This window comes from Danio aesculapii, chromosome 4 (genome assembly GCF_903798145.1).
Source record: "Danio aesculapii chromosome 4, fDanAes4.1, whole genome shotgun sequence".
Classification (NCBI taxonomy): domain Eukaryota; kingdom Metazoa; phylum Chordata; class Actinopteri; order Cypriniformes; family Danionidae; genus Danio; species Danio aesculapii.
The window spans coordinates 22,639,777-22,652,333 of NC_079438.1; the positions used below are offsets into that span (position 1 = coordinate 22,639,777).

General features: G+C 42.4%; 14 non-coding genes and 1 pseudogene across 14 annotated transcripts; 12 read left to right on the forward strand and 3 right to left on the reverse strand.

Annotated features, from left to right (window-relative positions):
- The window catches only part of LOC130222303 (zinc finger protein 208-like), a 758,572-nt pseudogene that overhangs the window by 258,314 nt on the left and 487,701 nt on the right, over positions 1–12,557 (forward strand).
- LOC130223949 (5S ribosomal RNA) lies at positions 45–163 on the reverse strand. The gene has a single exon (XR_008837056.1). It is a non-coding gene; the product is annotated as a 5S ribosomal RNA (ribosomal RNA).
- Positions 1,302–1,373, forward strand: trnap-ugg (transfer RNA proline (anticodon UGG)). Its single transcript has one exon. It is a non-coding gene; the product is annotated as a tRNA-Pro (tRNA).
- Positions 2,486–2,557, forward strand: trnaq-uug (transfer RNA glutamine (anticodon UUG)). Its single transcript has one exon. It is a non-coding gene; the product is annotated as a tRNA-Gln (tRNA).
- Positions 2,967–3,038, forward strand: trnap-ugg (transfer RNA proline (anticodon UGG)). Its single transcript has one exon. It is a non-coding gene; the product is annotated as a tRNA-Pro (tRNA).
- trnaq-uug (transfer RNA glutamine (anticodon UUG)) lies at positions 3,507–3,578 on the forward strand. The gene has a single exon. It is a non-coding gene; the product is annotated as a tRNA-Gln (tRNA).
- trnap-ugg (transfer RNA proline (anticodon UGG)) lies at positions 3,988–4,059 on the forward strand. The gene has a single exon. It is a non-coding gene; the product is annotated as a tRNA-Pro (tRNA).
- Positions 5,180–5,251, forward strand: trnaq-uug (transfer RNA glutamine (anticodon UUG)). Its single transcript has one exon. It is a non-coding gene; the product is annotated as a tRNA-Gln (tRNA).
- Positions 6,192–6,263, forward strand: trnae-uuc (transfer RNA glutamic acid (anticodon UUC)). The gene has a single exon. It is a non-coding gene; the product is annotated as a tRNA-Glu (tRNA).
- trnay-gua (transfer RNA tyrosine (anticodon GUA)) lies at positions 6,352–6,438 on the forward strand. Its single transcript is given in 2 exon segments — positions 6,352–6,388; positions 6,403–6,438. It is a non-coding gene; the product is annotated as a tRNA-Tyr (tRNA).
- trnae-cuc (transfer RNA glutamic acid (anticodon CUC)) lies at positions 6,498–6,569 on the reverse strand. Its single transcript has one exon. It is a non-coding gene; the product is annotated as a tRNA-Glu (tRNA).
- trnac-aca (transfer RNA cysteine (anticodon ACA)) lies at positions 6,862–6,936 on the forward strand. Its single transcript has one exon. It is a non-coding gene; the product is annotated as a tRNA-Cys (tRNA).
- Positions 9,024–9,095, forward strand: trnae-uuc (transfer RNA glutamic acid (anticodon UUC)). Its single transcript has one exon. It is a non-coding gene; the product is annotated as a tRNA-Glu (tRNA).
- On the forward strand, positions 9,204–9,290 carry trnay-gua (transfer RNA tyrosine (anticodon GUA)). The gene is given in 2 exon segments: positions 9,204–9,240; positions 9,255–9,290. It is a non-coding gene; the product is annotated as a tRNA-Tyr (tRNA).
- trnae-cuc (transfer RNA glutamic acid (anticodon CUC)) lies at positions 9,350–9,421 on the reverse strand. Its single transcript has one exon. It is a non-coding gene; the product is annotated as a tRNA-Glu (tRNA).

The following is a 12,557-nucleotide window of genomic DNA, read 5'->3' on the forward strand; positions in this document are numbered from 1 at the left end:
TTATTTATTTATTATTTTTTTTTGCCAAATGAAGGAATTCAAAAAGCTTACAGCACCTGGTATTCCCAGGCAGTCTCCCATCCAAGTACTAACCAGGCCCAACCCTGCTTTGCTTCCGAGTTCAGATGAGATCAGGCATTGCCAGGGTGGTATAGCCGTAAGCAAGAGCAACTGTCAAGAGTTGGCTATTTAAAAATAGGCGCAGCACCAGGAGCCAAGTGCCGCTCAGCTTGCCTTGACACAGCACCGACAGAAACAATGCCCTTGGCCCCTCGATAGTTTACCTCTTCTAGGGGTATGATTCTCGCTTTGGGTGCGAGAGGTCCCGGGTTCAAATCCCGGACGAGCCCTTGCAGCTGTCTTGTGTTTTACAGGGGGGCATTATGGCTTTCATAAAATCTTCTTTCGAAGAATTCCAGTTTGTCAGCAGATAGTATCACCACATAAAACCTTCCCTGCACAGTGGCTTGCTGTTCTAGGAGAATGATTCTCGCTTGTGCCACGACAGCTCCCAGGTATAAATTCCGGGTGAGCCCGTACAGTTGTCTCATGTTTTATGAGGGCGTTGAGGTTTTAGACAGAGGCCGTTTTCAGAGAATGCCGGTTAGTCAGCAGATAGTGTTGCCATGTAAACTTGCTGCTTTTTATTGGCTCCTTGGTCTAGGGGTATGATTCTTGCTTCGGGTGTGAGAGGTCCCAGTTTCATTTACTGGACGAGCCCTTGCAGTTGTTTTTTGCTTTGAGGGACAGCTTGGCTTTCACAGAGGCCTGTTTCAACGCCAGTTTCCGAGCATTAGATAGCCTATAAGAAGGGTCTTGTTTCCATGGTGTAATGCTTAGCACTCTGGACTTTGAATCCAGTGATCCGAGTCCAAATATCGGTGGAACCTCTTCCTTCTCTCCTTGCTTCAAATCAGTGAACTGAATGAGACCATTTTCAATCACACCAATCAGTGAGTAGTTCTGATACTATACGCTGAGATAGCTGTTTGATGCTATCACGATCCTCCTTCAGCAATCACTTATGTAACATTATGTGTGGTTTTGCCATGCAGCATAAATCTGTGAAACTGATGAGATCAATTTACTCACTGAAACAGCTGGACAACAAAAATTTATAAGTAAACGAGTGACTCAACTTGTCGGTCTGGGGCTGCGAGTCTGGTTTTGGGTGGGAGAATTCACGCACAAGCCCTGCTTCAACGCATGAGATTTTGAAGGTATGTTGTGACTCAATTGTTACTTAAAGATTTCCAACCATGCACTGCTTCTGATACCATGTGAAAACTTCGTGTGTTAGTGGCTCGTTGGTCTAGGGGTATGATTCTCGCTTTGGGTGCGAGAGGTCCCGGGTTCAAATCCCGGACGAGCCCTTGCAGCTGTCTTGTGTTTTACAGGGGGGCATTATGGCTTTCATAAAATCTTCTTTCGAAGAATTCCAGTTTGTCAGCAGATAGTATCACCACATAAAACCTTCCCTGCACAGTGGCTTGCTGTTCTAGGAGAATGATTCTCGCTTGTGCCACGAGAGCTCCCAGGTTCAAATTCCGGGTGAGCCCGTACAGTTGTCTCATGTTTTATGAGGGCGTTGAGGTTTTAGACAGAGGCCGTTTTCAGAGAATGCCGGTTAGTCAGCAGATAGTGTTGCCATGTAAACTTGCTGCTTTTTATTGGCTCATTGGTCTAGGGGTTTGATTCTTGCTTCGGGTGTGAGAGGTCCCAGTTTCAATTACTGGACGAGCCCTTGCAGTTGTTTTTTGCTTTGAGGGATAGCTTGGCTTTCACAGAGGCCTGTTTCAACGCCAGTTTCCGAGCATTAGATAGCCTATAAGAAGGGTCTTGTTTCCATGGTGTAATGCTTAGCACTTTGGACTTTGAATCCAGTGATCCGAGTCCAAATATCGGTGGAACCTCTTCCTTCTCTCCTTGCTTCAAATCAGTGAACTGAATGAGACCATTTTCAATCACACCAATCAGTGAGTAGTTCTGATACTATACGCTGAGATAGCTGTTTGATGCTATCACGATCCTCCTTCAGCAATCACTTATGTAACATTATGTGTGGTTTTGCCATGCAGCATAAATCTGTGAAACTGATGAGATCAATTTACTCACTGAAACAGTTGGACAACAAAAATTTATAAGTAAACGAGTGACTCAACTTGTCGGTCTGGGGCTGCGAGTCTAGTTTTGGGTGGGAGAATTCACGCACAAGCCCTGCTTCAACGCATGAGATTTTGAAGGTATGTACTGACTCAATTGTTACATAAAGATTTCCAACCATGCACTGCTTCTGATGCCATGTGAAAACTTCATGTTTTAGTGGCTAGTTGGTCTAGGTGTATGATTCTCGCTTAGGGTGTGAGAGGTCCCGGGTTAAAATCCTGGACGGGCCCTTGCGGTTGATTTTTGTTTTGAGGGACAGCTTGGATTTCACAGAGGCCTGTTTCATAACCAGTTTCTGAGCATTAGATAGCCTGTGAGAAGTCTCATGGTGTAATGGTTAGCACTCTGGACTTTGAATCCAGTGATCCGAGTTCAAATCTCGGTGGAACCTCTGCCTTTGCTTCTTGCTTTAAATCAGTGAAATGAATGAGACCATTTTCAAACACACCAATCAGTGAGTAATTCCGATACTATACGCTGAGATAGCTATTTGATGCTCCCACGGTCCTCCTTCAGCAATCACTTATGTAACAATGTGTGGTTTTGCCATGCAGCATAAATCTGTGAAACTGATGAGATCAATTTACTCACTGAAACAGCTGGACAACAAAAATGTATAAGTAAACGAGTGACTCAACTTGTCGGTCTGGGGCTGCGAGTCTGGTTTTGGGTGGGAGAATTCACGCACAAGCCCTGCTTCAACGCATGAGATTTTGAAGGTATGTTGTGACTCAATTGTTACATAAAGATTTCCAACCATGCACTGCTTCTGATACCATGTGAAAGCTTCGTGTGTTAGTGGCTCGTTGGTCTAGGGGTATGATTCTCGCTTTGGGTGCGAGAGGTCCCGGGTTCAAATCCCGGACGAGCCCTTGCAGCTGTCTTGTGTTTTACAGGGGGGCATTATGGCTTTCATAAAATCTTCTTTCGAAGAATTCCAGTTTGTCAGCAGATAGTATCACCACATAAAACCTTCCCTGCACAGTGGCTTGCTGTTCTAGGAGAATGATTCTCGCTCGTGCCACGAGAGCTCCCAGGTTCAAATTCCGGGTGAGCCAGTACAGTTGTCTCATGTTTTATGAGGGCGTTGAGGTTTTAGACAGAGGCCGTTTTCAGAGAATGCCGGTTTGTCAGCAGATAGTGTTGCCATGTAAACTTGCTGCTTTTTATTGGCTCGTTGGTCTAGGGGTTTGATTCTTGCTTCGGGTGTGAGAGGTCCCAGTTTCAATTACTGGACGAGCCCTTGCAGTTGTTTTTTGCTTTGAGGGACAGCTTGGCTTTCACAGAGGCCTGTTTCAACGCCAGTTTCCGAGCATTAGATAGCCTATAAGAAGTCTCTTGGTTCCATGGTGTAATGGTTAGCACTCTGGACTTTGAATCCAGTGATCCGAGTTCAAATATCGGTGGAACCTCTGCCTTTGCTTCTTGCTTTAAATCAGTGAAATGAATGAGACTATTTTCAAACACACCAATCAGTGAGTAGTTCTGATACTATACGCTGAGATAGCTATTTGATGCTCCCACGGTCCTCCTTCAGCAATCACTTATGTAACAATGTGTGGTTTTGCCATGCAGCATAAATCTGTGAAACTGATGAGATCAATTTACTCACTGAAACAGCTGGACAACAAAAATTTATAAGTAAACGAGTGACTCAACTTGTCGGTCTGGGGCTGCGAGTCTGGTTTTGGGTGGGAGAATTCATGCACAAGCCCTGCTTCAACGCATGAGATTTTGAAGGTATGTTGTGACTCAATTGTTACATAAAGATTTCCAACCATGCACTGCTTCTGATACCATGTGAAAGCTTCGTGTGTTAGTGGCTCGTTGGTCTAGGGGTATGATTCTCGCTTTGGGTGCGAGAGGTCCCGGGTTCAAATCCCGGACGAGCCCTTGCAGCTGTCTTGTGTTTTACAGGGGGGCATTATGGCTTTCATAAAATCTTCTTTTGAAGAATTCCAGTTTGTCAGCAGATAGTATCACCACATAAAACCTTCCCTGCACAGTGGCTTGCTGTTCTAGGAGAATGATTCTCGCTTGTGCCACGACAGCTCCCAGGTATAAATTCCGGGTGAGCCCGTACAGTTGTCTCATGTTTTATGAGGGCGTTGAGGTTTTAGACAGAGGCCGTTTTCAGAGAATGCCGGTTAGTCAGCAGATAGTGTTGCCATGTAAACTTGCTGCTTTTTATTGGCTCCTTGGTCTAGGGGTATGATTCTTGCTTCGGGTGTGAGAGGTCCCAGTTTCAATTACTGGACGAGCCCTTGCAGTTGTTTTTTGCTTTGAGGGATAGCTTGGCTTTCACAGAGGCCTGTTTCAACGCCAGTTTCCGAGCATTAGATAGCCTATAAGAAGGGTCTTGTTTCCATGGTGTAATGCTTAGCACTCTGGACTTTGAATCCAGTGATCCGAGTCCAAATATCGGTGGAACCTCTTCCTTCTCTCCTTGCTTCAAATCAGTGAACTGAATGAGACCATTTTCAATCACACCAATCAGTGAGTAGTTCTGATACTATACGCTGAGATAGCTGTTTGATGCTATCACGATCCTCCTTCAGCAATCACTTATGTAACATTATGTGTGGTTTTGCCATGCAGCATAAATCTGTGAAACTGATGAGATCAATTTACTCACTGAAACAGCTGGACAACAAAAATTTATAAGTAAACGAGTGACTCAACTTGTCGGTCTGGGGCTGCGAGTCTAGTTTTGGGTGGGAGAATTCACGCACAAGCCTTGCTTCAACGCATGAGATTTTGAAGGTATGTACTGACTCAATTGTTACATAAAGATTTCCAACCATGCACTGCTTCTGATGCCATGTGAAAACTTCATGCTTTAGTGGCTAGTTGGTCTAGGTGTATGATTTTCGCTTCGGGTGTGAGAGGTCCCGGGTTAAAATCCTGGACGGGCCCTTGCGGTTGATTTTTGTTTTGAGGGACAGCTTGGCTTTCACAGAGGCCTGTTTCAACGCCAGTTTCCGAGCATTAGATAGCCTGTAAGAAGTGTCATGGTTCCATGGTGTAATGGTTAGCACTCTGGACTTTGAATCCAGTAATCCGAGTTCAAATCTCGGTGGAACCTCTGCCTTTGCTTCTTGCTTTAAATCAGTGAAATGAATGAGACCATTTTCAATCACACCAATCAGTGAGTAGTTCCGATACTATACGCTGAGATAGCTATTTGATGCTCCCACGGTCCTCCTTCAGCAATCACTAATTTTACCATTATTTCTATAAATACATCCTCCTTTTCTTGTACTATAAAATAGTTGAATATCAATTTTACAGCCATCTCCATTCTGTTTTTAAACATACGCCATATATCCACTCTCTTCCCATCATGTTTAGCCATATTTCTCCTTATCCAAATCACATACTTAGCTATTGTTATACATAGATTAAAAGCATACATACCACATTCATTTTGACCAAATAAAAAAAAAATTTCCCAGTTCTTTTGTTCATCCACATATATGTCCCCTATTAACGATTTAGCAATTTTCTTAAATTTTTCCATAATTCCTCCAACTTTTCACAATAGAAGAACCAATGTAATAAACCTTCCCCTTCCTTTATACACACCTTATATGTTATATCTTGTTCAATTCCCATTTTACACAATCTCATTTCTGTTAATATGCAATTATGTCTCAATAAATAATTACAATTTTCTAAAATTGGTTCCATATATTTCATTCTGACATTTGCCCATATTTCTTTTTCATTTAAATCCTCATATCTTTCCTTCCAGTAGTTGAATGCTATAGGTCTTATAAAAGCCTTTGATCTAAAAACAACATAAAAACTCTTAACTGTACATAAGCTCATATTGATCTTTTCTCCATTTTTTTTTCTTAAAATAGACCTCTGGTAATTCTTCCTTATCCCGCAACTCATTTTTTTTTTCAATTATTTCAATCCAATCTTTTGGTATTGCTTTTTTCAAATCATGATATTGTCTTTGTAATTTTGTTTTAGAAAGAACTGAAGTTTATGCCAAGACTGCCCTCATAAGTGGCAGCTCCCATATGGTCTAGCGGTCAGGATTCCTAGTTTTCACCCAGGCGGACCGGGTTCGACTCCCGGTATGGGAAGCCTTGAGTATTTTTGCCACTTCCTTTTTTTCCAGCAGTCGGACTGCAGCAACTTTAAGGGGGTGGGCTTGTGCTGGACTCTCATAAACCTTCGATAGCTCAGTTGGTAGAGCGGAGGACTGTAGGTGTGTTGTTGGCAATCCTTAGGTCGCTGGTTCGACTCCGGCTCGAAGGAGGTCTTTTGCCCTTTCATGCCTGTGCAGTTCGCATATATTTTCATAGCTCAAAAGTAAGTTCCCTGACCGGGAATCGAACCCGGGCCGCGGCGGTGAGAGCACCGAATCCTAACCACTAGACCACCAGGGAAGGTGTTGTAGAAGCTTGCCCTCAAGTCTAGCTGTGGGCCTCCACGCAAGTATGCTGCAGCTGCTCTGACAAAAATAAATCTAATGCTTGTAACCTCCTCCTGGAGAGGAGAAAGTCTCAGACCCTGGATCACAGTTCTTCTAGGGAGGGACTGTCACATGCACTGTAAGAGCATCCTATCGCACCAGAAATTGCCATAATAACAAAGCACAGCATGTGTTGAATGAACTCCGTGTTGACAGAGCCATGTCCTTATTACAAGCAACAAGCTAACGATGACAAACTAAACAGAGAGGGTCAGTGGCGCAATGGATAACGCGTCTGACTACAGATCAGAAGATTCTAGGTTCGACTCCTGGCTGCCTCGCTCTGGTCTTTTTGCTTTGATGTCAGCCAGTGCACTGCAGTCGCCTTTCGCCCCCACTGGAACTGTTCAGGTCCACTCTCGAGTGCGTTGAGTTTAAGGGGCCTCAATCATAGAGCCCGTGGGGTGCTCCCCTGGTTTCAAAGGCTGCCCCAACCGCTAGATTTTTATTAACGTCTACTACAGCTACACCAATCGTAAACCCAGCCTACTTGTTGCAAAAGTCCCTACCACTTAGAAGTCACCCAGCCAACTTGCAGCGTAATCTCTTCCACTTGTAAGTCTCTGAGCTGTAGCAATACCTAAGTGCTCTGATAAAACATGCATAAAAGAAAGTATGGCTTTTAACCTCCTCTTGGAGAGAAGAGAGTCTCCGACCCTGGATCTCAGGGGTTCTATGGAGGGACTGTCAGGAATCCTGTAAGAGCATCCCATCCACACAACGTCTTGCTATAAAACAAAGCAGAATGTGTGGTGATGGAACTCCAGGTTGACAGAGCCTTGTCCTTGTTTCAAACAATGTGCTAACAAGGTGCTAACAAGGTGCTGAACGGAGTGCCAGTGGCACAAAGGATAACGCTTATGACTATGGATCAAAGGATTCTAGCTTAGCAATCGTAAACCCAGCCTACTTGTTGCAAAAGTCCCTACCAGGCCCAACCCTGTCTTTCTTTTGAGTTCAGATGAGATCAGGCATTGCCAGAGTGGTATGGCAAGAGTTAGCTATTTAAAAATAGGCGCAGCACCAGGAGCCGAGCGCAGCTCAGCTTGCATTGACACAGCACCGACAGAAACAAGGCCCTTGTCCCCTCAATTGTTTACCTGTTTTTTTTTTTTTTTTTTTCTGTTTCTGCTCCGGGGCACCAACAGCTCTTGCTAAGTTAAACCAGCCAAGTCACTGTACCTACTTTCCCCCGAATGGAATCAGGGGAAGTGGGTACACTGACTTGGCTGGTTCCAGAGTTCAGAGAGGAATTCAGAGTTTTTTTTTATATTTTGGGAAGTGTATTAGCTGCCAAATGAAGGAATTTAAAAAGCTTACAGCACCTGGTATTCCCAGGCGGTCTCCCATCCAAGTACCAACCAGGCCCAACCCTGCTTTGCTTCCGAGTTCAGATGAGATATTTAAAAAAAATTTTTAATTAAAATCAAATATTTACATTTTTACAAAGAAATGATCACACCACACAAAAATCACATGATACTTACAACACTCATTATTAGACTTCATATTTTTCCCATAACCAACTGAAAATGTTGTCCTTGTATTCAACCATTACGTTCCCTTTTACCATTATTTCTATAAATACATCCTCCTTTTCTTGTACTATAAAATAGTTGAATATCAATTTTACAGCCATCTCCATTCTGTTTTTAAACATACGCCATATATCCACTCTCTTCCCATCATGTTTAGCCATATTTCTCCTTATCCAAATCACATACTTAGCAATTGTTATACATAGATTAAAAGCATACATACCACATTCATTTTGACCAAATAAATATTTTTTTTCCCAGTTCTTTTGTTCATCCACATATATGTCCCCTATTAACGATTTAGCAATTTTCTTAAATTTTTCCATAATTCCTCCAACTTTTTACAATAGAAGAACAAATGTAATAAACCTTCCCCTTCCTTCCTAAACACCTTACATATTATATCTTGTTCAATTCCCATTTTACACAATCTCATTTCTGTTAATATGCAATTATGTCTCAATAAATAATTACAATTTTGTAAAATTGGTTCCATATATTTCATTCTGACATTTCCCCATATTTCTTTTTCATTTAAATCCTCATATCTTTCCTTCCAGTAGTTGAATGCTATAGGTCTTATAAAAGCCTTTGATCTAAAAACAACATAAAAACTCTTAACTGTACATAAGCTCATATTGATCTTTTCTCCATTTTTTTTCTTAAAATAGACCTCTGGTAATTCTTCCTTATCCCGCAACTCATTTTTTTTTCCAATTATTTCAATCCAATCTTTTGGTATTGCTTTTTTCAAATCATGATATTGTCTTTGTAATTTTGTTTTAGAAAGAACTGAAGTTTTTGCCAAGACTGCCCTCATAAGTGGCAGCTCCCATATGGTCTAGCGGTCAGGATTCCTGGTTTTCACCCAGGCGGACCGGGTTCGACTCCCGGTATGGGAAGCCTTGAGTATTTTTGCCACTGCCCTTTTTTTCCAGCAGTCTTGCCACTGCCACTGCCCTTTTTTGCAGCAACTTTAAGGGGGTGGGCTTGTATTGGACTCTCATAAGCCTTCGATAGCTCAGTTGGTAGAGCGGAGGACTGTAGGTGTGTTGTTGGCAATCCTTAGGTTGCTGGTTCAACTCCGGCTCGAAGGAGGTCTTTTGCCCTTTCATACCTGTGCAGTTAGCATATATTTTCATAGCTCAAAAGTAAGTTCCCTGACCAGGAATCGAACCCGGGCCGCGGCGGTGAGAGCGCCGAATCCTAACCACTAGACCACCAGGGAAGGTCTTGTAAAACCTTGCCCTCAAGTCTAGCTGTGGGCCTCCACGCAAGTATGCTGCAGCTGCTCTGACAAAAATAAATCTAATGCTTGTAACCTCCTCCTGGAGAGGAGAAAGTCTCAGACCCTGGATCACAGTTCTTCTAGGGAGGGACTGTCACATGCACTGTAAGAGCATCCTATCGACACCACAACTTGCCATAATAACGAAGGACAGCATGTGTTGAACGAACTCCGTGTTGAATGAACTCCGTGTTGACTGAGCTGTGTCCTTATCACAAGCAACTAGATAAAGATGAAAAGATAAGCAGACAGAGCCAGTGACGCAATGGATAACGCATCTGACTACGGATCAGAAGACTCTAGGTTCGACTCCTGGCTGGCTCGCTCTGGTCTTTTTGCTTTGATGTCAGCCAGTGCACTGCAGTCGCCTTTCGCCCCCACTGGAACTGTTCAGGTCCACTCTGGAGTGTGTTGAGTTTAAGGGGCCTCAATCACAGAGCCCGTGGGGTGCTCCCCTGGTTTCAAAGGCTGCCCCAACCGCTAGATTTTTATTAACGTCTACTACAGCTACACCAATCGTAAACCCAGCCTACTTGTTGCAAAAGTCCCTACCACTTAGAAGTCACCCAGCCAACTTGCAGCGTAATCTCTTCCACTTGTAAGTCTCTGAGCTGTAGCAATACCTAAGTGCTCTGATAAAACATGCATAAAAGAAACTATGGCTTTTAACCTCCTCTTGGAGAGAAGAGAGTCTCCGACCCTGGATCTCAGGGGTTCTATGGAGGGACTGTCAGGAATCCTGTAAGAGCATCCCATCCACACAACGTCTTGCTATAAAACAAAGCAAAATGTGTGGTGATGGAACTCCAGGTTGACAGAGCCTTGTCCTTGTTTCAAACAATGTGCTAACAAGGTGCTGAACGGAGTGCCAGTGGCACAAAGGATAACGCTTATGACTATGGATCAAAGGATTCTAGCTTAGCAATCGTAAACCCAGCCTACTTGCTGCAAAAGTCCCTACCAGGCCCAACCCTGCTTTTCTTCTGAGTTCAGATGAGATCAGGCATTGCCAGGGTGGTATGGCCGTAAGCGAGAGCAGCCGTCAAGAGTTAGCTATTTAAAAATAGGCGCAGCACCAGGAGCCGAGCGCAGCTCAGCTTGCATTGACACAGCACCGACAGAAACAAGGCCCTTGTCCCCTCAATTGTTTACCTGTATTTTGATTTTTTTTCTGTTTCTGCTCCGGGGCACCAACAGCTCTTGCAAAGTTAAACCAGCCAAGTCACTGTACCCACTTTCCCCCGAATGGAATCAGGGGAAGTGGGTACACTGACTTGGCTGGTTCCAGAGTTCAGAGAGGAATTCAGAGGTTTTTTTTTTTATATTTTGGGAAGTGTATTAGCTGCCAAATGAAGGAATTTAAAAAGCTTACAACACCTGGTATTCCCAGGCGGTCTCCCATCCAAGTACCAACCAGGCCCAACCCTGCTTTGCTTCCGAGTTCAGATGAGATATTTTTATTTTTTTTTAAATTAAAATCAAATATTTACATTTTTACAAAGAAATGATCACATCACACAAAAATCACATGATACTTACAACACTCATTATTAGACTTCATATTTTTCCCATAACCAACTTAAAATGTTGTCCTTGTAATCAACCATTACGTTCCCTTTTACCATTATTTCTATAAATACATCCTCCTTTTCTTGTACTATAAAATAGTTGAATATCAATTTTACAGCCATCTCCATTCTGTTTTTAAACATACGCCATATATCCACTCTCTTCCCATCATGTTTAGCCATATTTCTCCTTATCCAAATCAAATACTTAGCAATTGTTATACATAGATTAAAAGCATACATACCACATTCATTTTGACCAAATAAACGAAAACGGTTTTCTAAAATAAAAAAAAACAAACAAAAAAAAAAAGGTTAAGATTATTATTTTATTACAAAGTTTTGCAGGCTCTAGAGTGCCCTGATTTCTTAATGGTGTAACTAAAATTCTATTCGAGGGGTAAAATTAAATGAATTTTCGATAAGTATCGTTAATAAAATATTTATAATATGAACTTGCTTTTTGTTATATCTTTACCTGCTTTGCACACTTATGCGTGCTCTCTCACCAGCAGCATTTGATTGACACACATTGCTTAAAGGTGCTACACACACAGCCCCACACCTTGGTATGGAGTGGCAAGTGCTGAAACACGCAACCAGTTTTATTTGTTATCGATTTGCGTGTTGTTCCTTTTTTAAAGTGTCTTTTATTTTTTAAATCTCAAATTAGGCTCTTTTAGGCTATTAGGAGATATTAGTTCAATTATGCGCCGTAGGCCATTGACCAACACCCCCTGCATACAGTTTAGGCTACACACTGCAGGTCTACAGTTCTGATGTGTTATGAATTGTTTTAGTTTTTATTGTAAAATATACATTATAATCCAGTACAAAGTAAAATAATATTTATTAATGGCCATTGGCAGCGTATAGCCGTTAAGCTTAAATAGTCGAAGTATGTTTTTATTAATATTAAAACAAATTACAAAATAGCCAACTTTTGATTTTATTTCGTTTCCGTGTATTTCTATCAAACAAAAAATGCTATTGTATTTTGGTTTGAATTTTATTAGAAATGTAATATTTAGGCAACACTACTACATAACTGTAACACGGGGAGCGACAGAGACAACTGAGGTTTAGGATCCACGTGCAGGTCTATTCAAACTCAGGGAGGCAATGGTCAACACAGGTGCAAACAGATGTATGAAGGCAGTCCAGAATCGTAGTTAAACACAGGCGAGAGGTCGATAGACAGGCGGCAGACAAGGAGAAAGGGAAACCAGGCAAAGATCAAAACACGGAGAATCTAGACTAGGAAAACGCGTTGTAGTGTCACTATACAGATAACAAGACTCGGCAAAGGCAGGGAGTGTGTGTGTTGTTTAAATAGTGTGTGTAATCAGTCTCTGACAATCCTCAGCTGGTGCAAATGTAATCAGTCAAAATGAGGAAGCATGTGTGTTTGTGAACGGAGTGCATGTATGAAAATGTAGTCCATGAATGGCGATTTGAAGTCCATAGGTTATTGTGAGGGTGAGTGCTTACCAGCGACCTCTGGTGGT